The 22,395-nt window shown below is 46.7% G+C and overlaps 1 protein-coding gene across 2 annotated transcripts in view; it reads left to right on the top strand.

Annotated features, from left to right (window-relative positions):
- Nucleotides 1-22,395, top strand: part of GLA (galactosidase alpha) — a 302,341-nt gene that overhangs the window by 194,847 nt on the left and 85,099 nt on the right. The window lies entirely within an intron of this gene.

Raw genomic sequence — 22,395 nt, 5'->3', positions numbered from 1 at the left:
ATCATTTGCATATAATAGCCGGGGGATCTTTACCCCCTCTATAGATGGTGGAAAGCATCTGACCTTGTCCATTTGTTTTGATTCAGGTCGGAAATGTAGAGATTGAAGATGGATGGGGCCAGAGGGCAGCCTTACTTTACACCTCGATTTGTTGGAATAGCTTCACTTAGCCAGCCTTCTGTGTTGAGACGAATTTTGATAGGTGTTCCAATGTAGACATCTTATTTGGGCTACCAGATCTTCAGGGCAGCCACATCCCATCAGTTTGACCCATAAGCGTTCCCTTGTCTATGCTATTGAATGCTTTCTGAAAATCAACAAAAGCCAGGCATAGCTTGCCGTTTGCCTTTTAAGCTTTGTCCTTTTTAAGACCGAGAGGATGTAGATCGGGGCTGCTGTAACCAAGACCTTGACGAACCCAGCCTGGAAAATGTCACTGTGGTCAAACTCACTCATCCAGTGTGTTAATCTCTTCAGGAGGAGAGTTGGGGTCATGTCTGTTGCCGCTCTTAAAGATTGGAATTACATTGGCTGTTGTCCAAGATGCTGGAATTGTTTGAGAAGATAACCGCGATCTTCAAGATCGGCGCCCGCATGATGGCTCATTCCGCCTGGTTTTGTTTCAGTGCTACATTTGAAAGACCATCAGGCCCAGGAGCTCAGGAAGAGCTTGCACGTTTGATCAGATAGATCGGGTCATCTCGATCGAAGTCCAGGCGCCAGGTATTTTGGAACCGCTGGATTGCTCCAGGAGCAGATGCTGGGGTAGAGTATAGGGCTTTAAGCCTCTGACACCCCGTTTATCTGAGAAGGGTTTGGATCCAAAATGGCACAATTTAGTAGGCTCCACATGTCGGCTGTGCTCTTGGAGTGGATGGTTTGCAACATCTGTTCTGCATCCATTTGTAGCATGGCCCCTTTATGCCCTTTGAGCCAGTTGTGAAGGGGGCCCCTAGGGGACCCTCGTGTAGTGGAAAGAAGACAAATCACCACACACGAACTGATACGCCAGACACGAGGTTGTATTCCCAAAAGCTAGGGTTTATTGCAAAGCAAATAGTCTCAGTTGGCCAACTCAGTCTCACGCCCAGCGACGTGTGTCTCCAGAGCTCGAGGGACGCAAGAGAGCAAATAACGTACATCAGTTACATACATACAAAATGGACATCCTGCAATCTGTCATGATGCCTACCCCCGGGGAACCAGACCAGGTCCAGCAACCCCGGAAGCAGGCATCAAGTTATTTTGAGCAAGCCCAAAAACCCCTGCTAGGGGCTGTTTGGGTGCGGTCCTGGCGCTATGGCGCCAGGTTCATTTGGAGAGTCAGTCCTGGCGCCAAAGGCGCCAGGCTCATAGAGTAGAACTTACCTGATGCAGACCATGCTGCAAACTTACCTGATGCAGACCATGCTGCAAGAGCTCCAAGCCAAATGAGGCTTGGAAGGGATTATTTTACCTAGGGACTATTTTTTTTTACTCTGGTGGGGCTGGGGAGGAATACTTACTTGGGACTACTTTGGAGGCTATTTAAACCACGCCCGAAGAGCAGCACACGCTTCGCGTTATTCTGCATCCAGCAGCGTAACGCTCCCCGTGTCTGCATGCCTGCATCCAGTCTTCTGCCACGCCCGCCTCGAGTCTGCAGCTCCTAGAAAAAGAGGAAACAGAAGGAGAAAAGGTTAGAACAAGAGCGATACCTTCGATCCTTGCATGAATTCCAGATCCACCGCGCCTTCGAGCTGGAAGAAAGAAGTATCTTGCATGCGCCGCCTCGCCTGCTGCAGCGCCACGCTGAACTCACCGGCCTTCGCAGCATCCTCACGATCCACTGCATCCTTCTGCACGTTCCCGCCGCACTCCGGCACCTAAGGGGAACACAAGAACAGCAAAGGTGAGCCAAGGGAATAAACAGAGGCAATTGTAACTACCCCCATCGACTTACCTGATTTACCGCCGGGGGTACTATTCCTCTTCACAGGTCGGCGCAGTCTCCATAGCATCCTTGCCGTACCCCGGCCCCTAAGGGGAACAAAAGGACAACAAGGTGAGACAAAGGGACAAACAAGGGGAATCCTTCTCACCACAATAGACTTGCCTAATTTTACCGCTGGAGGCATTATTCCCCGAACTTCATATTTTCTCTCCGCACCTGAATAAGGGAGAAAGCAACAGGTTACATTCTGGCCTTATTTTATTGAACTGTTGGATAAGACAAATCCTTACTTGAACTTCGTCAGCTACCACGAGGAACTCTTCGCTGGGGTCAAGCTGCAAACTGCAAGGAATCGGACAAGAGTGAAAGTGAGACATTTGAACTCTTACGAACTACAATGTTCTGAAACTCACCAATTCCTTCTAACCAGTGAAGCAACTGGCTATACGAGCCCCTGCGCTCGATGCAGGATGGAGAGCTCATCCTTCCAAACCATCAGGTGAGACTTTAAGAAGGGACATTAGAGGCGATCAGTGGGGAGAACAGCAGGTGGAGGTGGGGCTTAACTCTCAACTCCACAGGTGGTTAATTCCCTTTCTCCATTTACAGAAGAATACTCCTACGGGCCAAGCAAACCAAGCTGGGTGGGCCAGTCCAGTCTGTCATCTCGGCACTACACGTCACATTGGTGGAGACCGCAGCTGTCCAGTTCGGATCGACGCCCCTGTGGGAGCCAGGTGAGCGTAACAAATCAGTCATGAAGTGTTCATTACGCCCGTTGTACAGTTTCTTTGAACTGGCTCTAATGATTGACAATTTCGACTAATATGACACCTTCGAACATCTATTTTATCAACAATATGCAACATTGTGAGTCTGGAGACATATTTCTTTTTTTAACAGAACACAGCGCTTCTGTTCCTGCGAGCAAGCTGCTTACGGGGGAAGAGTCGCATTCCAGGCCTTGCTATCTCCTATTTGCTATTCTTGTCCTGGGAGTCATTACGCTCTGCTGGGCTTAGGAAAGGGGGGCCGTAAGAAAAGCATAATTCAAACCTTTAGCTGTTTCTTTCTAGCATTTCTACCATATTAACGAGACTAGCTGGCATCAGTGAAATGATTAAATGCCGTGGTGCTCTTCCAAGGCTACATGCGGGAGGGGATTGGGCATTCCTCTCTGGGGCTGCCTACGTTATGTTTCAACGAATAACTCCCGGCCTCGCGGCCTTGCTCTTTCGCTTTGTACAACAAAGTAATCAGTGAAGCAGAATAAGCTTTCGGCTAAGCAGTTTTGAACAAAAAGCAATGAGCAAACGTTAGAGAACAAAATGGCGATTCTAGTTACATCCAAAATGGGCGCACATTGGTCAAACTTATGAGTCTGTATTTCTGACATTCAGTACATGAGACGGTTGGTCTTCGGCCAATATGATACATTGCCATTAATCGTGTGGTATCTATTTTCCTAGACTGACAAACCCTCCTTTTGGCTGATTGCCAAACGCCTCATCCATACATTGCACCCTCCTCTGATGAAGTGTCTGATATATCTGAATTTGAACTTGAACCTAAATCTTGCATGCTACTATATGCATCTTCATTCCCACCAATATTTATGGCCATGAATTCTTTTATCGTTTTCATTTCATACATATCTTTATCATTTTGGCCATACGTTTGTTTTTGGGTTACCATATGCATACACTCTTCACTTATCTCAGTGCAAACTAGGGGCTGACAGTGTATGCAACACCAGCAAGTCATAAACATTCCGAGCACTATTACTAGTATTGCAACTAACTTCCATTCCCAAGCACATAATATCCCCCAGAACCACAACCTTGCCTCCCAATTCCCATTTATGGTATGGAGATCGGAGTTCAGGGCATGTAACTTTTTTATCGCTTCAAAGATCGTAGGGGAGGTGTCATTTACGAATATGCAGCACGCTGATCCCACGATTTTGCAAACTCCCCCATGATCAACCAGGATTACATCAAGAGCCATTCTATTTTGCAGCGTCGTTAATCTTATTCCTTTCTCTTCCAGCGTCATGTTGTATAGTATATCAGTTATGTTTATTGTACTCTCTGACACTCGGGATAGTTTCCTTATGTTACAGGAATTTATGGCTTGGGCCAGAAATGGTACAAATGATTTTGCTAAGTCTTCTGTCTTAAAGCACCTTCTGTGCTTCTTCGTGGCCTGGATCTGGATAACCTGGCTACATCTGCTGTCTCTAAGAGGAACACTCCAGGGAACAGTAGACCCAAATAACATTTGCCTCCCCAGTTTCTGGGTAACCAGGGATACGCCTTTTCTCCGAATATAAAATAAACAGGATCATCTACATACACTGGTTCTACTTGAGAACCGCTGTATTCATACATTTAGTGAACGTTCCTACTGAATAGGAGCCCTTCTTCAGGCAAAAAGGGACAGTTCGTGGGCTATAATTCACTGTATAGGAAGGGGGCATTGCATCTTTATTTTCTTCTGTTCTTACACGGAACGTGATTACTGATGTTTTGGATGGTGGAGACAATCTATCTCGTTGTGCAGGTTTTGGCGTAGGGTTTTGGATTATCATTCGTGCTTTATGGAATATAGAACAACCTACGGGTCTCATAATTATTTCCTCAAATTCATGTTTGTTTTATCTAGTTGACCTGTATCACTCTTATTCCATTTCCCATAAAATAGTGCACTTAGTGATGCACTGCATGGAGAACTTAATGGTAATGGCTGCACATACCAACCTATTCCCTTCCCAGCATGCTGCGGTATATGGGCGCATACCCAGCAATTATTTTTCTTTAAAATTGCATGTGTCATGTTCATTATGAGCAATAAGGTATTATTCCCATATCCTTCTCTGTGCCTCTCTTCCATTGGGGACAAGGTGTAAGTAATTACGTGAACCGGGCTTTCAGTAGTGGAGATGTTAATTACTGGCAAGAGCATATTTAATGGGTGTGTTCCTTCTACGTACCATAGTATCAATGCTGTTATTATTGGCGCTAACATACTCATGACACATATTACTATCGTTAGGATCAGCATACAGTTTTTTCGACAATGTGTTTTTTCTAACTTTTCAGTCTTTATACCTAATTTGTTATCAGCAGCGGTGCAGGAGGAGGCTAAAGCTGGTTCTGGCATTCTCTCTCTCACAGTCCTTCTTCCGCAGTGGTCGTTGTGAATATCTCTCCTTGTGGCACTCGTCCGAATGTCAATGAATTTGATAAATGTCAACAGTTCTTTCTGCCAGTTCTTAGAAGCCTGGATTGCTTACTCGTTAGGCAAGATCATTATGCATTCGCATGTTTGCTCAAAAGGACTCCAGAGCAGTTATCAATTGCCTTTGTACCATGTGCGCCCTGCTTGTTCGTTTGGGTTCCGGACACATGGATTTTTATGATCGCACCGAGGAGCCGCGAGTCTTGAGTTTGCCGACTTGCACAACTCTCACACTTCTCTGCTTTAGACCTCCAGTTCCTTCTCCATCCGTGATGGGAACCAGAGGCAATGATGGAAAAAAAAACAATGAAATGCAGCTTTGATCACTCCTTCTTCCGAAGCCGTAGATTGTACCGTTTAGCTCCTGGTACAGTATGGTCAATGAATAGTGCCGGTGCACTCCCAGATTCAAACTCTGAGTCCTGCGGCGCAGTGACGGGTGGCTGTGACCGCCGCAGTGGTGATGCAAATTTTGTTTCAGGCTCTGGCACAATCACAGATGCTGGTGGGCGCCAAAGTGGTACATGCTTTGTGTCGGCCCGCAGTGATGCAGGTTCAGCTGGCCAACGTTGGGGCGCTCTTTGCCCTTTCTCCTTTACAGCAATCTTTCCAGGCTTCGCTTCAAGCTTCACTTCAGGTTTAGGCAGATCCTGTAGTAAGTTTCGATTCTGGAGCTGCTGTTTCTTTCTGGTCGTCTTGGTCAAGCAAGTCTTTGAGCAGCGGTGGGATCTTTTTAGCGTGCGTGTCATGAATCCACGCCTCCCCCCCCCATCCACTCGAATCGCCGTTTGTGTTGCCAGCAGTACTTGATAGGGGCCACACCATCTGGGTGCTAACGATGATTTTCATTCAAAATTCTTAAGTAGCACCCAGTCTCCTGGCTCCAACGCATGCCCCGGGCCAGTATACCTCACGGGTAAAGCCTCCTGCACCTGCTGATGCATCAAACGTAGTTTTTGTATTAAAAGGCCACAATAAGTACTAAGCACAGGATGCTCAACTTTGCAAAGCCGCTTAGGCTGAGGTGCGCACCAAACATTTGCCGGTCTCTCCGTAACAATTTCATACGGGGAGAGCCCAGTTCTTGCCTGTACTGACGTGCGCATGCACAATAGCGCTAATGGTAATTGCTCCACCGAACTCAACTTGCTTCCTGCACATATCTTACTGATCTTAGACTTTAAGATTCCGTTGTGACGTTCAATAAGACCGGCCAACATCGGATGTCTGGAACAATGGAATCGCTTATTGATCTGGAGACCTGCGCAAATCTTTAATATTACCGCACCCACAAAGTGTGGACTGTTATCTGACCATATGACACGGGGCAGGCCAAAACCGGAAAAGTATTCCTTTAACGTTACTTTTGCCGTGCTCATTGCAGTGCAGTCTTTTAAAGGATATTCTTCCACCCATTTGCTGAATGCACATATTACCACTAGAACATATTTCAGGTTTTGGCATCCCTCCATCTCTATGAAATCAAAATGGATTACCTCAAAAGGCATAGAGGGAGGGCCAAAACTTCCGGTTGGAGTCACTGTTCACTTTCCTACATTGTGTTGTAAGCTCGTAATGCAGTTCTGGACCAACCTTTCTGCATTCTTTTTTATGTTTACATTCACCGTAGCTAGGTGCTAGATTATTTTTTTGGCACAAATGTGGGTAGGGCTGTGAGCTGTTGTGACCATTGCAATTACATAGGAATTTGGCAACATCCAGTTTTTAGTTCCCTTGTCCACCCAACAACCCTCCAAATCTAATTCAGCAGAGCCCTCAGCCCACCCTTGTATCTCATCAGCAGTAGCTTCGGCCTGCATTTCTTTGACAGTGGCAATCCCATCTTCTATGATGCAAGGCACTTCCTCAGACTGTACTGTCATCATTTTGGTATTTATATCAGTGGCAGTTTGTTTCGCAATCCTGTCTGCAAATGCGTTTCCCTCTCCCACTTTACATGTCACTTTTTTATGCGCCTCGCATTTCACTATTTCTAGGTGCTTTGGAAACGTGAGTCCAGACAGCAATCGTACAATCAAAGGGCCATGTTGAATTCTGGCCCCATGTGATGTCAAGAAACCCCTCTCAGCCCAGAGTCGGCCAAAGTTATCAACCACACCAAAGGCGTACTGGCTATCAGTATATATGTTCACGTTCAAATTCTCAGAAATCTCACAGGCTCTGGTCAAGGCTATTATTTCTGCAGCTTGCGCCGAGTTTTAGGGGACTCTTTTGCTTTCTACAATGCTCTCTAGACTAGTGATGGCGTAGGCGGCACTTGATGTGCCATCAGGTAATTTAAAACGAGAGCCGTCACAAAATAACTCCATCTGGCTCTTTCTGTGGGGTGTCACTTAAATCAACTCTTCCCTTCGTTTCTTCCTCCGTAACCATTAAACAATCATGGGGAGGTGATTCGTTGTCACCAAGTTCTTCCGTGGGTAGTGGCATTAATGTAACGCTCACCTGATTCCCGCAGAGGCGCCGGTCTTGACTGGGTGAATGCCGTATCTTCAAAGGTGATGTGTAACACACGGTTGGCTCTTTGGGCTGGACCTCTGTGCACTGTATGTCTAACTCGAAGAGTAAGATGTCTGCAGATAGAAAATATGGGATTAATGAACTGGGGTTATTGGGTGCCTCTCTCCTCTTCCCTTTCTCTTCTCCTGTAGAAACCCAAAGGTTAACACCCTCACCTTAGGTAAGTGAACGCCGAGCTCTCCATCTGCCTCGGGGGAGGGTGCCGTAACCAGTTTCTTCACTGGATAAGGGTGCAGGCCTCTTGACCTCAGAGGACTGCTGTCCGTCGTTAACTGCACGAACGGTAAGTTCTGGGCACTTCAAATGTCTTAAAAGTCTTTTGTAATGATATCTCTTGTTTTGCAGGGTTCCGGCGATGGCGGATGGCGGGCTGATGAGAGTTGAGGATCGAACCCGCGTGAGGAATAGAAGCGCCTGGAAGCACGTAAGTAAGCGCTTGTAGCCTGCTTCACGATGCGCACTAACTGTCCCTTTTATCTTGCAGGTACAAGTTCGGAGCTTTAGAGAAGCTGAAGGGTGCTGGAATACCCACTGGATTCGGCGTGGGAAGGAGTAATGGCACGTGAGTAATAAAGTTGCCCAATGTCTTTAAACGCACCTTCTTTTGTCTTTCAGATGCGGGATGCAGCGCCGAAGGCCTCCGGAGCGTGCGAAGAGCTGGTAAGCTTTTGTCTTTCAGATGCCGGAATGCAGTGCGAAGACCTCCGGAGCATGCGAAGAGTAGGTAAGCCTTTGTCTTTCAGATGCCGGAATGCAGCGCGAGGCGTTGGTGACAGCCGATGGACCAGGTAAGAGATGCGCTGCCACTGAAGACCGTAGTGCTAACCTGTTCTTTCTTTGTCTTTACAGGTGCTGCTGAAGACTGGATTCCAGGATGGTAAGCCTTTGTTCCCTTAGGCCCAGGATCAGAAGCAGAAGACACGATGAGCGTTCTGCTGCAGAGAATGCAGAATAACGCAAAGCAAGATTCATCCATCGGGTGTGGTTTAAATAGCCTCCTGTAGTGCTTAGGTGTCTCCTTCCACAGCCACGCCTAGGTAAGAAAAGAGTTCCTGCTTTCCAGAAGAGTTCCAGTGTTCTGAACCTAGGGAGTGGCTCCTGCCCCACCCAACAGGAAAAGTAGTTCCAAACAGAAGAGGATCAGAGACTCAACTGGCAGGCAAGTAAGCAGCATGGTCTGCTGCAGGTAAGTCCACCCAAGCATTATGAGCCCGGCGCTTCCAGCGCTGGGACTGGGCATCTTTATGAGCCCGGTGCCACTGGCGCCAGGACAGGGTCCAAAAGGTCCCAATTGGGACTGGCTGGCACTCGGAACCGGGGTTATGGGTCTGCTTCCAAGGGAGTCGGGCAAGTCCTGATCTATTGGAAGCAGAGATCATGACAGCACCCCCCCTCAAGGCCCCTCCCAAACCGGGCTTCTCTGGGGGTTTGGGCTTGTTAGGAAATGTTCGATGAAATCTTTTGATTAGACGAGGCGCGTGTACATATTCTGCAGGTTCCCAGGATCTTTCTTGGGGACCGTAGCCTTTCCAGTCAATCAGGTAAAATAGTTTAGATTTGGAGATCTTGGAATCCAGGATGCTTTTGACTTCAAACTCGAGTTCTCCATCAACTAGAATAGGTTTTGGAGATGTAGTTAGTCAGGTTTCAGGTTGCACAGGTTTTAATAGAGAGACGTGGAAGACCGGATGTATCTTCATGTGAGGGGGCAAGTCCAACTTGACCGCTACTGGATTTACTATGGTAGTGATGGAATAGGGACCAAGGTATCTTGGGTTGAATGTGCGTGGTCCTTTTAGAGGTAGATATTTGGTGGATAACCAGACTTGATCTCCTACTTGATATTGGGGGGCTTCCTTCCGATGTTGGTCTGCCCCTTTCTTGTATTGTTCTTTAGCCCTTTGAAGGTGAGAAACGGCTTCCTTAAAGGCTTGGGTGATTGTAGAATGCAGGTGGTCTACTGCTGGTGTTCCAAGATCTTGGAGTGGATCCAACTCCGAGGTTCGAGGGTGACTACCGTATAAAAGAAAAAACGGGGTCTTCCCAGTTCCCGAGTGGACAGAGTTATTGTAGGCATATTCAGCTATCCAAAGGATATCTTTCCAAGTTTTTTCAGTTTGTTGTAGCATGCAGCGCAAATACTGTTCCAGAGTTTGATTGGTCCTCTCGGTTTGTCCGTCGGTTTGAGGGTGGTGGCTGGTCGAAAGTCTCACATCAATTTGAGCCGACCGACAGCAACTTCGCCAAAAATGAGAAATAAATTGACTACCTCGATCCGAAATTAGAACTGAAGGAAAACCGTGCAGTCGGACGATGTTTTCGAGAAATTCTCGGGCCAGAGTTGCTGCTGTTGGTAAGCCTTTGAGTGGAATGAAATGCGCCATGTTGGAGAATAGGTCCACGATTACTAGGATCGTATTGTATCTGGAGCATGGAGGTAGATCGGTGATGAAGTCCATAGGAAGCGTATGCCAAGGGCGAGGCGGGATGTCAATAGTGCGTAAGAGGCCGGCTTGTTTTTCCTTTTGACTCTTTTTTGGGCGCATACTCCACAGGACATTATAAAGTCTCTGATATCTTTTTTCCAAGACGGCCACCAGAAGTAGCGCTTGATCTTTTCCGAGGTCTTGGTCATACCGGGATGTCCTTCCATTAAAGAATCGTGATAACAAGAGATTACCTTTTTCTGTAAATCTGTGCTGGGCAGGTATAACCGTTCTTGGAAATATAATAGGTTGTCCTTCACCGTAAAGTCCTTTCCCTGCAGATGCCAATTCTGTATGTCTGCTGGAGTTACCAGTAGCCTGGCTTTATCCTTAACTTCCTCTATGGATTGTGTGGCGATTACACCTAGAATTCTTTGTTCGGGAATGATAGGTACAGGTTTAGGATTGATCAAATGTTCTTCCACTCCCATCCGAGAAAGGGCATCAGCTTTACCGTTTTTTGTACCAGGTCGATAGGTAATTATGAAGTCAAACTCGGCAAAGAATAGTGCCCAACGGAGTTGCCTAGAGGATTGAGCTTTTGCGGTTTTCAAATATTGCAGGTTTCGGTGATCTGTAATCACAGTAACGGTGTGTCGGACCCCCAGAAGATAATGCCGCCAAGCCTTAAAGGCGGACTTGATAGCTAGAAGTTCCTTATCAGTAATAGTGTAATTGATTTCAGGAGGCGAGAATTTGCGGGACCAAAATGCCACGGGATGCAACTGATTGGTTTCTGGGTCCTTTTGTGATAGAACTGCCCCCATGGCAAGGCTCGAAGCATCAGTTTCAACGATGTAGGGGAGTTCTGGGCGAGGATGTTTTAAGATCGGTGCAGAGATAAATCTAGTCATCAAATTCTGGAAAGCTTGTTCCGCCTCGGTAGACCATTCAAAACGTTTGTTTTTCTTTAACAAGGCGGTGATGGGCTGGACTATTCGAGAGAATTCGGGGATAAACCTGCGGTAAAAGTTAGCGAAGCCTAACATGCTTTGAACACCTTTTACGGAGGATGGCGATGGCCATTTGAGAATTGCATCGACCTTCTTTGAATCCATACGCACTCCGCTAGGTGATAATATGAATCCCAAGAATTCAACTTCAGTCACGTTGAAAACACATTTTTCCAACTTAGCAAAAAGTTTGTGTTGACGCAATCTCTCGAGGACCATTTTCACGTGTTTCCGATGTTCAGTTTCCGATGAAGAATAAACGAGGATGTCGTCAATGTAAACAACAACACACACATCTATGAGCTCTCTGAGGACATCGTTCATAAAATATTGAAAGGCGGCCGGGGCATTGCAAAGTCCGAAGGGCATGACCTGATATTCAAATAGCCCATACTTGGTGCGGAAGGCCGTCTTCCATTCATCGCCCTCTTTTACTCGTACCAAGTGGTAGGCTCCTCTAAGATCCAGCTTTGTATATATGCATGCTTTTCTGACTTGGTCCAGGAGTTCAGGGATCAAAGGTAACGGATATCTATTCTTAACGGTGATCTGGTTCAGGGCGCGATAATCTATACAAGTTCTAAGGTCCCCTTCTTTTTTTGGAACGAAGAACAAAGCTGAGGAAGCAGGGGACTTGGAAGGACGAATAAACCCATTCGCTAGGTATTGATCCAGGTATTGTCGGAGGTGAAGATTCTCCGGCTCGGTGAGGGCATAAATTCTACTACAAGGAGGAGTAGATCCAGGTATCAGGTCTATCTGGCAGTCATAAGACCTATGAGGAAGTAGAGAGTTAGCCTGCTCCTTCCGGAAAACATCTTGGAATTCTAGGTATTCAGGAGGTAACTGGGGAGCCTCCGAGGAAATTGCTGCCAGTGCAACACCAGGTCGAGGGTGACAAGTAGAGACACATTCTGGAAACTGAACCGTTCTTGCTCGCCAATCGATCTGAGGATTGTGCTTCTCTAACCAAGGAATTCCTAGAATAATCTGTAACTGAGGGGCCTTGATCACATCGAACACGATCTTCTCATGGTGTCCATCTTGACTTACTAGCGTCACTTCTTGGGTGGTATGCGTTACTGGTCCGGAGGCTATCTCCGTACCATCCACCGTAGTAATGACGTCCTTTACAGCCTTTGGTCAGATTCATCCTCAAAACCATTTCATGATCCACATAATTGCCGATGGCACCGCTGTCGACGTAAGCTTCAATCGCATGTAATCGATCCGGATGTTCAGGGCTAATGAGGACCATAGGTATCACGAAATGCGAGGTCACGGAACTGGTTTTAACGCTCGGCAAGAGGACCTCTATTCTTGTCGGGCGAGGTCGTTTCCCTGCTCAGAGTTTGTGACCCTGGTAACTGCAGCTCCTACTGCCTTCTTGGCTGGTTTCACCGGACAGTCTCGAAGAAAGTGCCCCGAGTTTCCGCAATAGAGGCATAATTGCAGCTGTTTTCTCCTTTCCCGCTCCTTTTGTGTTAGTGGTCCTTTCAGGCCCCCTATTTGCATGGGTTCCCCGGAGTCTACTCCTTTGGTAGGAGTTGGTGGTTTGGAAAATACTCGAGCATCAAACTTGGAACGATCGGCCTTCCTGTTCTGCAGTCTGTGGTCAATTTGAACGACTAAGTCAATGTAGTCCGAACAGTCTTGCGGGGGATTCACTACTTGGGCTAACACATCTTTGAGCTCTCCACGTAGACCTCAATAAAACAGCGTAATCCTTTTGTCCTCAGGCCATCGAGTTTCCACTATCAGTCTGTTGAAAGACGCAATATAAGCCAAAAGGTCTTGATTACCCTGTCGCAATGAAAGGAGCTCATTGTCCAAGGCCTGCCCCTGTGAATGTCTTGCAAACAGTTTTTCCATACTGAGCTGAAAAGCTTGAAAATCATGGAGAACTGGATCATCTTGATTAACTAGAGGGATCGACCAGTCTGCCGCATTGCCACTAAGGTACGAAAGCACGAAAGCTACCTTAGCTTGATCAGTTGGAAAGGCTGCTGGCCGGCATAAGAAGTGCAACCGGCACTGATTAATAAATACTGCAAACCTCTTTGGGTCACCAGAAAATCGTTCGGGCGGAGCCAGAGGTACATTCCCAGGTAGGTTGATCTGCACTGGGTTCGTAGAGGATGTTGAAGGAAGATTTGCCCCTGATGCGGGTAACGGAGTTTGTCCGGCTTGTGACTGTAGCAATTGTCTAGCGAGATCGTCTGTTCGCTCCTTGGAAATAATCAGTTCCCTTCTTAGAGCATTCGTTTCCTGACGGGCTGCATGCACTTCTGCTCTTAGTTCCCCAAGTAACTGGGCTAGCTGGTCGGTATCCGAGGTTTCCATAGCGCCTGAGTGGGAGTTTTGCGATAGGCTTTGCGTTCTGTAACGCTCACCTGATTCCCGCAGAGGCGCCGGTCTTGACTGGGTGAATGCCGTATCTTCAAAGGTGATGTGTAACACACGGTTGGCTCTTTGGGCTGGACCTCTGTGCACTGTATGTCTGACTCGAAGAGTAATATGTCTGCAGATAGAAAATATGGGATTAATGAACTGGGGTTATTGGGTGCCTCTCTCCTCTTCCCTTTCTCTTCTCCTGTAGAAACCCAAAGGTTAACACCCTCACCTTAGGTAAGTGAACGCCGAGCTCTCCATCTGCCTCGGGGCAGGGTGCCGTAACCAGTTTCTTCACTGGATAAGGGTGCAGGCCTCTTGACCTCAGAGGACTGCTGTCCGTCGTTAACTGCACGAACGGTAAGTTCTGGGCACTTCAAATGTCTTAAAAGTCTTTTGTAATGATATCTCTTGTTTTGCAGGGTTCCGGCGATGGCGGATGGCGGGCTGATGAGAGTTGAGGATCGAACCCGCGTGAGGAATAGAAGCGCCTGGAAGCACGTAAGTAAGCGCTTGTAGCCTGCTTCACGATGCGCACTAACTGTCCCTTTTATCTTGCAGGTACAAGTTCGGAGCTTTAGAGAAGCTGAAGGGTGCTGGAATATCCACTGGATTCGGCGTGGGAAGGAGTAATGGCACGTGAGTAATAAAGTTGCCCAATGTCTTTAAACGCACCTTCTTTTGTCTTTCAGATGCGGGATGCAGCGCCGAAGGCCTCCGGAGCGTGCGAAGAGCTGGTAAGCTTTTGTCTTTCAGATGCCGGAATGCAGTGCGAAGACCTCCGGAGCATGCGAAGAGTAGGTAAGCCTTTGTCTTTCAGATGCCGGAGTGCAGCGCGAGGCGTTGGTGACAGCCGATGGACCAGGTAAGAGATGCGCTGCCACTGAAGGCCGTAGTGCTAACCTGTTCTTTCTTTGTCTTTACAGGTGCTGCTGAAGACTGGATTCCAGGAAGGTAAGCCTTTGTTCCCTTAGGCCCAGGATCAGAAGCAGAAGGCACAATGAGCGTTCTGCTGCAGAGAATGCAGAATAACGCAAAGCAAGATTCATCCATCGGGTGTGGTTTAAATAGCCTCCTGTAGTGCTTAGGTGTCTCCTTCCACAGCCACGCCTAGGTAAGAAAAGAGTTCCTGCTTTCCAGAAGAGTTCCAGTGTTCTGAACCTAGGGAGTGGCTCCTGCCCCACCCAACAGGAAAAGTAGTCCCAAACAGAAGAGGATCAAGGGTTCAACTGGCAGGTAAGTAAGCAGCATGGTCTGCTGCAGGTAAGTCCACCCAAGCATTATGAGCCCGGCGCTTCCAGCGCTTGGACTGGGCATCTTTATGAGCCTGGTGCCACTGGCGCCAGGACAGGGTCCAAAAGGTCCCAATTGGGACTGGCTGGCACTCGGAACCGGGGTTATGGGTCTGCTTCCAAGGGAGTCGGGCAAGTCCTGATCTTTTGGAAGCAGAGATCATGACACCATGTTTTTCAAGAGGGCATATGAGCCCCCTTTGTTTAAACAGGACCCGGTCTTCTTTTTTCGCTATTTCTTTTTGGAAAGGTCCTCCTAGAGTTTCTCTGCGTCCCAAACCAGGTTTGGTCCCTTTGTTCCTATGCCTTTGGCGGGCTTCAGGACTGAAGACCGCCTATGGCGCCAGAGTGTCTGGGGTGGGCAGGAAGTGAGGGAGGTGCCCGAAACTCCCTGCGTTTAGTCTCATAGGAGACCCAAGTACACTCTGGCGCGATTGGCTGGCTGACTGTCCGGCAAGGACAGCCACCCTGCTGGGTGAGTGGCAGCTAGGCTGGAATGAATGGGAGGAAACTGGCTAAAAGGCGAGTCTCTTGGCTTGGGAGACAAAGTCAACCACTGGAACGAAAGAACCGAAGACGAGCTGGAAGAGGACGGCTGATGCAACTCCTGGACCATTGGTTTGCCCGCTGAAGCCCTGCTGCAGGTCCGAATCGGCAAGTTCATCTCGACAGAGAAGCCCTTCAAGGACGACTTCTCCCTTTGAGTTGGTGAGACCAATCAACTCTTAAGCCACCTGGATACCATTCTCAGAGCTGGTTGCATTTTCCTCGGAGTGCTTCAGGAAACCAAATAGCCAGGGAGAAGGACACCAGTTTGTGTCCTTGAATACAGCTACCGAAATTGAAGATTTCCCTTTGCAAGCATTTTGACCAGTCCCAGTGCAGTAGTGCCCCGATAGCCTCCCTCTTGTCCACACGACTGAGACTCGGGAACAGCGAGATCTGCAAGAACTGCCAGGAACAGACGTCTTCAGCTGCATATTGTTCATCATTGTAAGGTACTGTGATAATCCGACCGAGATAACTTACCTCTGACTGCGAAAGTGCTTGAAACTTTGGCAACTTGCAGGCCTAGTCAGCTTGTGACCCAACATATGAATCTTTCTTTTACAAACTACTTCTGACAACGACTTTTCCGTTTAATCCCAGAACTGCTTTATCCTATACAAGACTTTAGCCCATTGACTTTGGCCTAACCTTTTGCATTGAATCAACTCCTCTGGGGAACTCAAACTATTTGCACTGTTTAAGAGTAACTAATATTCGTTTTATTAACTTACGCCTTTTTGCTCCTACTTCAAATGCTCTGAATGCCATTTTGCTCCTCCTTCAAAGTAGTTTAAATGCCTCAGAACCTGATATTGTGAAGTACTGCAGTATATTTTTGTATGATATAGATTGCCTCCTTCTAGTGAATGTTTTATAACCAACTGTGAAATAAATGAATAAGTGTTTTACCAATAAACCTTGAGTATAAGAGTCTATTTGAATACTTGTGATCCTAGACCTCTGTGTAACATCCTTACAGCTCACATTCCCTCTCGAGATAAGCCTGACTGCTCAGCAAGGCTACCACAAAACTGTGTAGTACAGACTTATATCAAACGTTGGTTTCGCTTACACCTGTGGTCCTAGTTGTGTGTAGTGGTCCCAAAGGGTACTGCATACAAATTTTGCCTAACACAGACCCATCCTGGGACAAGGAGGAGTCAGCGGACCCCGCCTCACATTCGGGAGGGACTGCGCTAGAGAATCGATGCCAGCAGAACACCTTTCCCAACTGAAGAGACTGCAGATGGAAAATCTCTGACCAGTCTGCTTGCAGCAAGCGACTACAGGAGTCGCAAAGAAGAGGCGCAGGCAGGAGCTTAGACTTAACCCTCGTCAGCCACATGGGGGGGGACACCGAAGCCCAAGCCACACAGAGGAGGCGGCTCAGAAAGCCTTCGATGTGACTCTGCCATTCTCAAAGAACATCCCAACACAGGAGATACGTGGACAGTTCATAGAACTGGGAGGCAGGCTGGTGAACCATATACCCTAAGCAGGGAGTGTTCGGTAAGAATTGGTGTACTAAAACTGTGTGAGACTACACAACACTTATCTACTTGGTATTGGGTAACCCACCTTTTGGTATAGGTCTGTACTACACAAGTTGGTAGTGTGACTGAGCAGCCAGGCCTATCTCAAAAAGGGGTAAATGTGAGCTGTAGAGCTGTAATAATGAAATTCGCAAATGTAAGTATGCAAGTAACACTTACACTCAAGGTTTCAGTTATAAATAGTTATTTATTTAACATCAATTTTTAAATAAGCGTTTTTTAAGGGCAAGATATGTTACAATCAAATATACTTTAAAATACTTTTCAGAATCAGCACAAGTTAGTGGATACTCTGGAAATGCTTCTTACACAGTCTTACACCCGGAGGTGACTTCATTCACAAGGACAGTAATAACATTTATATATCACCAGTTATACTTTTCAGATTCAGAGGTTGCAGAAAGGAAAGGTTAACGGGAGGAAAAGGTTAAACAGGTTCTTGGGGTATGGGAGTATACTTAAATCTTCCAATGAAGTCTAGACAAGCCTTTCCCAGCAACAACACTCTAAAACAAGTTACCACCTATGAGGGACAGAAATATCAAAGTTTATGGACTAGAAGAGTCTGCAGGAAGCCAGGACAGCCAAAGTCAATTGGAGCACAGTCTATGGAGCGGAGGCACTTCTTAGATAATAAAAGTCTTGCACAAAGTTAGAGTTCTGTAGAAATCACTTGTAGGGTCACAAGCTGTAAACCCTGTGAAAAGCAGAGTTGGAATCAACTCTAAAGGTAAGCCACTGCAGGTCTCAACTGAGAAAAGCACAGCTCAAAGACACTGAGGTAAGTACCCCAAGTCTAAGGAGTACCTCTGGTTTGAAGAAGAGTGGTCCAGCTGGAGTCTGTCCTGTTGGAGCGATGCAGACCCTGGGTTCCTGAGCCTCAGTCGTGGGGACAAGAGGGAGGACGTCTGGAGGGCTCCTGCTGCAGCAATTTGGAGGTCATTGGCAGCTACAGGCCCTTTTCATATCAGCAGCACTTCCTGTTTCAGTGCTCAGTAAACCGCACCACTGCGGATCTCGGATACCGGTCAAGCTTCCTTCACTCCTTGGGTCCTGCACTCTGGTGAGGGGACTCAAGCTCTGGTCGTCCTGCTTCTGGATGGTCGTTAGGAGACTCGTGGAGCTTCTGGCCGGATTTCAGACATTACACTTGACTACAGATCTCTCGACTCCTGGCACTCAGTTCTTGCAACGGCAAAGAAGTACAGCCAATCAGGGAAGATGGTCCCGTGGATTTCGTCTCGGGGTTAGTTGGTCCCACTAACCCAAGGGAAGAAGTTGTCCCTTCCGGAGCTTCGCTTGTCGATCGGAAAAAGGAGTTTCAGGACGGCAACAGGGCTTCACTGGGCAATTCAAAGGTCCAGGAGGATGCCGCAAGCTTCGTTCACGGTTTCTTCGTCCGGCGTTTCTCCCAGTGGTCGACTCTGCCTCTAGTCCCAAAACCCTTGCCTTTTTAAGCAGGTTTCTCCCATTCATGCACAGCCTAGGCTGTCAATCACACAGCTCCTGAAAGGACAGCTTGCCAGCCAATCAGAATTGGTTGCATTCAGGCATTCCTAGAGACAAAGGACAGGGGCATTTTGGGAACCTCCCTCACATCCTGCCTTTCCAGACACACTGGAGCCAGAGGCGGGCTTCAAGGCTGAAGCCCGCCATAGGCAAAACAAAGGGCTGAACTCTACCTCGACGCAGAGAGTAAAACCCAAGAAAGACCTCACAAACAGAAAAAGGTGAAAAAAGAAGACGGGCTATTTTGACAAAAACAGTCACTCATGGGTGCTATACTGCAGCTGAGGATTCAGCCTGCGGTAGAAAAGCACAGGGGTAGCAAAATTAAACCACTGCCACCAGCCATTTAAAGTAGTGAGGGTAACATAAAAAGTTAAATGAGAATGTAGGATAAGGGGCTACTAAATAACCCCCCACAGCACTCCACATAAGATGGAGTGTGCTGGACCTACATAGAGAAAAGGTAAGTAATGTCAATTTCACTTTACTATTTTTGGGAACGGTAGTTCACACAAGAATAGGTACTTAAACCTTATGAGAAATCTAAAGGATTTCTCTGTCACTGCGCTGAAGGTGCTGTGTGTCAACGTAGAAAAAGTAGATGCCTGTGGAATTTTTCAGACTCCAACAACAGAGAAAACACATAATCCAAATCCGGTCAAAATACATGAGAGAGTGAGGAAAAGGTCTCGCTCACTCCAGGGTTAAAATTAAAAAGTCTTAAAGTCCAGCAAAAGAGCTCAGAGTCTCTTCCTTTAACCTTTCCTTTCTGCAAACCTCCGCATTTACAAAGTATACAAGTGATATATAAATGCCATTACTGTCCTAATTAGTGAAGTCACCTCAGGGTGTAGGAAGTGTATCTACTTTGTGTTGATTCTGAGAAAGTGTTTTAAAGTGTATTTGATTGCTAGATATATTGCCCTTTTTAAAAAATGCTTATTTAAAAACTATTGTTAAATAATTATTTATAACAAAAACCTTGAGTACAAGTGTTACTTGGCTACTTATATTGGTGGATTTCATTGCTACAACTCACATTTACCCCTCTTGAGATAAGTATGGCTGCTCAGTCACACTACCAACTTGTGTAGTACAGGCCTATACCAATAGGTGGGTTAGCTAATACTAAGAGATCAAGGGTTGTTTAGTCTCCCACATGGCTACTACATCAATTCTTGCTTAACACACGCAATATAGAGTTATTGGGGCATTATGCCCCAGCAATAGTTTCTCGTACCATGGGTATGATTGTTAACGCGTATTTCTACATCCTAGAGCCATACTGTTACTTATGTACGCAGATGATGCAGTCTTAAACCTTGCAACTCTTCATAGATCGGCTAAAGAGCAGGAAAATGTCTATTAAACTTCTCAAATCTCATATTCTAATGTAAGGGGAGGAAAGGGCATATCAAATACAGCAAATGGTATTTTCGTATCACAGGTTTCTTGTTTTTAATTATTTAGGCAATTGTGAATTGTGATGGCAATGCTGATTTACCTGCCCTTAATGCATGAGGCTAAAACTATAGGCATAGTGTGTTGTGCCTCAGGAGTCGATTGTCCTACTTATTTTGAACCTCCAAACCAAGTAGAATTTAAATTGAAGCAGACTTCTTAGGGCCTCGTTCACTGCAATGTCTTCTTTAAACCAACTTGCTTCCACTCTCATTTGTAGTTCCATTGGCACTTGTCCCATTATGGATTTCAGTTTGGCTGAATTCAAATGCTGTGTTAACTCAGTAGATTCTAAAGGACATCCTTACAGATGGTATAAGGTGAAGTGACTTAAATATGTATGTATATTCCCCTCAACTCCTTCAAAGTGTTTTTTAATGCTAACAGTGATTACTAAGAAGTGAAAGGAAAAGGTTTCTGAGATGACCAAGCCAAAGCTTGAAGAGCCTTTGGGTAAGGGGAGGTTTCTGAGAATGAAGAGGTCTATCTCCACTGATGGAGAACTAAATTGACCTTTGCTTTCTTTTTTTGGAGACGATTCCCCTTTTCATTTGAGCTGTCCAAACTTGTAAGCAATCCACCAATAAAGACAGCGAACTCTGACATAGGATCTTGGTGTTACTCTTGAGTCCAGGTGTAAGCCTGTGACAAGTATAGTGTGTGAAAAATCCCTTATTTTGTGCTGTTGTATGCTACCCTGTACATTCCTTTCAGCCGTGCTCCTCTCTGGTGTAAAGCCTTCACTGTTCATCCATGCTTACACAGAGGAGAATCAGTCTATGTACGAAGAAACCTTGCAGCAGAGGTGTGGCGTGGTCGTCATGAGCCCTAAACGTGGGCTGTAGAAAAATCCTAACATTTACTGTGAGAAGTGTAAAACTTTATTAAGCGTAGTCTCTCGCACCTTGAACTTGATCCATGCAGCCACCGGGAGCCAGTGGAGAGATTTCAGGCATGGAGAGATGCAGTCCCTGGGCTTGAGGCCAAGGACAAGTCTTGCAGTCCTGTTCTGGATTAGTTGCAGAGGGTGGAGAGTAGAGGAAGGCAGATTGATAAAGAGGCTCTTGCAGTAGTCCAGCCTAAAGAGAACCAGGGCTCTGGAGACAGTGAGTTTCTGGAGGAAAGTGAGGAAAGGATGAATACGTCTGAGGAGGTGCTTTGCCTGAGGAGGTGCTTTGCCTTTTTGGCAAGGTCTGTGATGTGAGGAGAGAATGAGAGAGTGGAGTAGAAGATGACACAAAGGTTTTTAGCCTTGCAGGAAGGTCAAGGAAGGGGGCCCAATGGGGGTTGGCCAGAGCGAGAGATGGAAAGTGGGAGCAGGGGTCCCAATTAAAAGGATCTGAGTCTTACTGGCATTAAGGTGGAGATCGTTGGAGGCGCACCACTCTTGAATCACGGATAGACAGTCAGGAACGTGCGAGAGAGTAGAGGAGGCTGAGGGGAGCCTGAAGGAGAGCAGGTTCATCTGTATAACACTGAATGTTTCAGGAGAAGGTATAGATAATGTGGGCGAAAGGGGCCAAGTAGACATTGAAGAGCCACGGTGAGAAGTTAGAGCCATGGGGAACACCACATGTGGAGAGAAAGTACCCAAGTTGGACCTGGGAGGGTTGGTCCAGGAGGAAGGTCAACCAAGCCAGGGCCTGATCCGTGATGCCCAGGTTCTCACTGAGACGATTGATCAGGATGGCATGATTGACCATGTTGAAAGCAGAGGAAAGATCCAGAAGGATGAGGAAAGATGGAATGCTAGAATCAAGATTAGGTAGCAGATTTTCACTGGTTTTCAGGAGAGCAGTTTCTGTGGCTCTATGAAGCCAGACTCAAGGGGCTTCATTATGATTTTGGTGGGAGAGAGAGAGACTGGCTGCAGAAGGATTGGCCAGCTTGTTGCAGAAGGATTGGACAGCTCGTTGCAGATTTTAAAGAGTCTGTCCGTGTTATTAGAGGCTGCAGAGACATGGGCTTGGATGTAGGCTCTCTTCTTGGTCAGGACAGAGAGTCTGTATTGCCTTTGGAGCAGGCGGCATGCCAGTTTCAGAGGAAGCATCCGGTGCCCTCCACTTCCTCTCAGCCACCCTACACTTGCATTTCACAGTGGTGAGATCAGAGTCATAACATAGGAAAATGTTAAATGCATTTTTAAGGGACGCTAACTTTTGCATTGCTCTTCTTACAGGCAGGCACCATTTGCTTTTTGTGCACTGAACATTACAAAAAGGCATTGGCTGCAATGTATATATTGTTTGTGTGTTTGAGAATATTATGCAACCAATATTGTTAACATATGTTCTTGTTTTGTTTGCTTTTATGGGATGCACAAACAGTTTTACTGACTGGGACATCCTACCCTTTTGGTCTCTGTATTGTGATACTTGTAGATTTGCATTTACCAATGATACTTTCAGAACTGCAGGCAAAAGAAGGCAAAGAAAAGAGCAATATGGGAAGGGCTACTTGCATCTGCACAGGGCATGTTGAATGTCT

This window comes from Ambystoma mexicanum, chromosome 5p (genome assembly GCF_040938575.1).
Source record: "Ambystoma mexicanum isolate Mex_15411 chromosome 5p, UKY_AmexF1_1, whole genome shotgun sequence".
In the NCBI taxonomy this organism is placed as follows: Eukaryota; Metazoa; Chordata; class Amphibia; order Caudata; family Ambystomatidae; genus Ambystoma; species Ambystoma mexicanum.
Note: the sequence above shows the minus strand (reverse complement) of the source record. Positions and strands in the feature narration are given on the sequence as shown.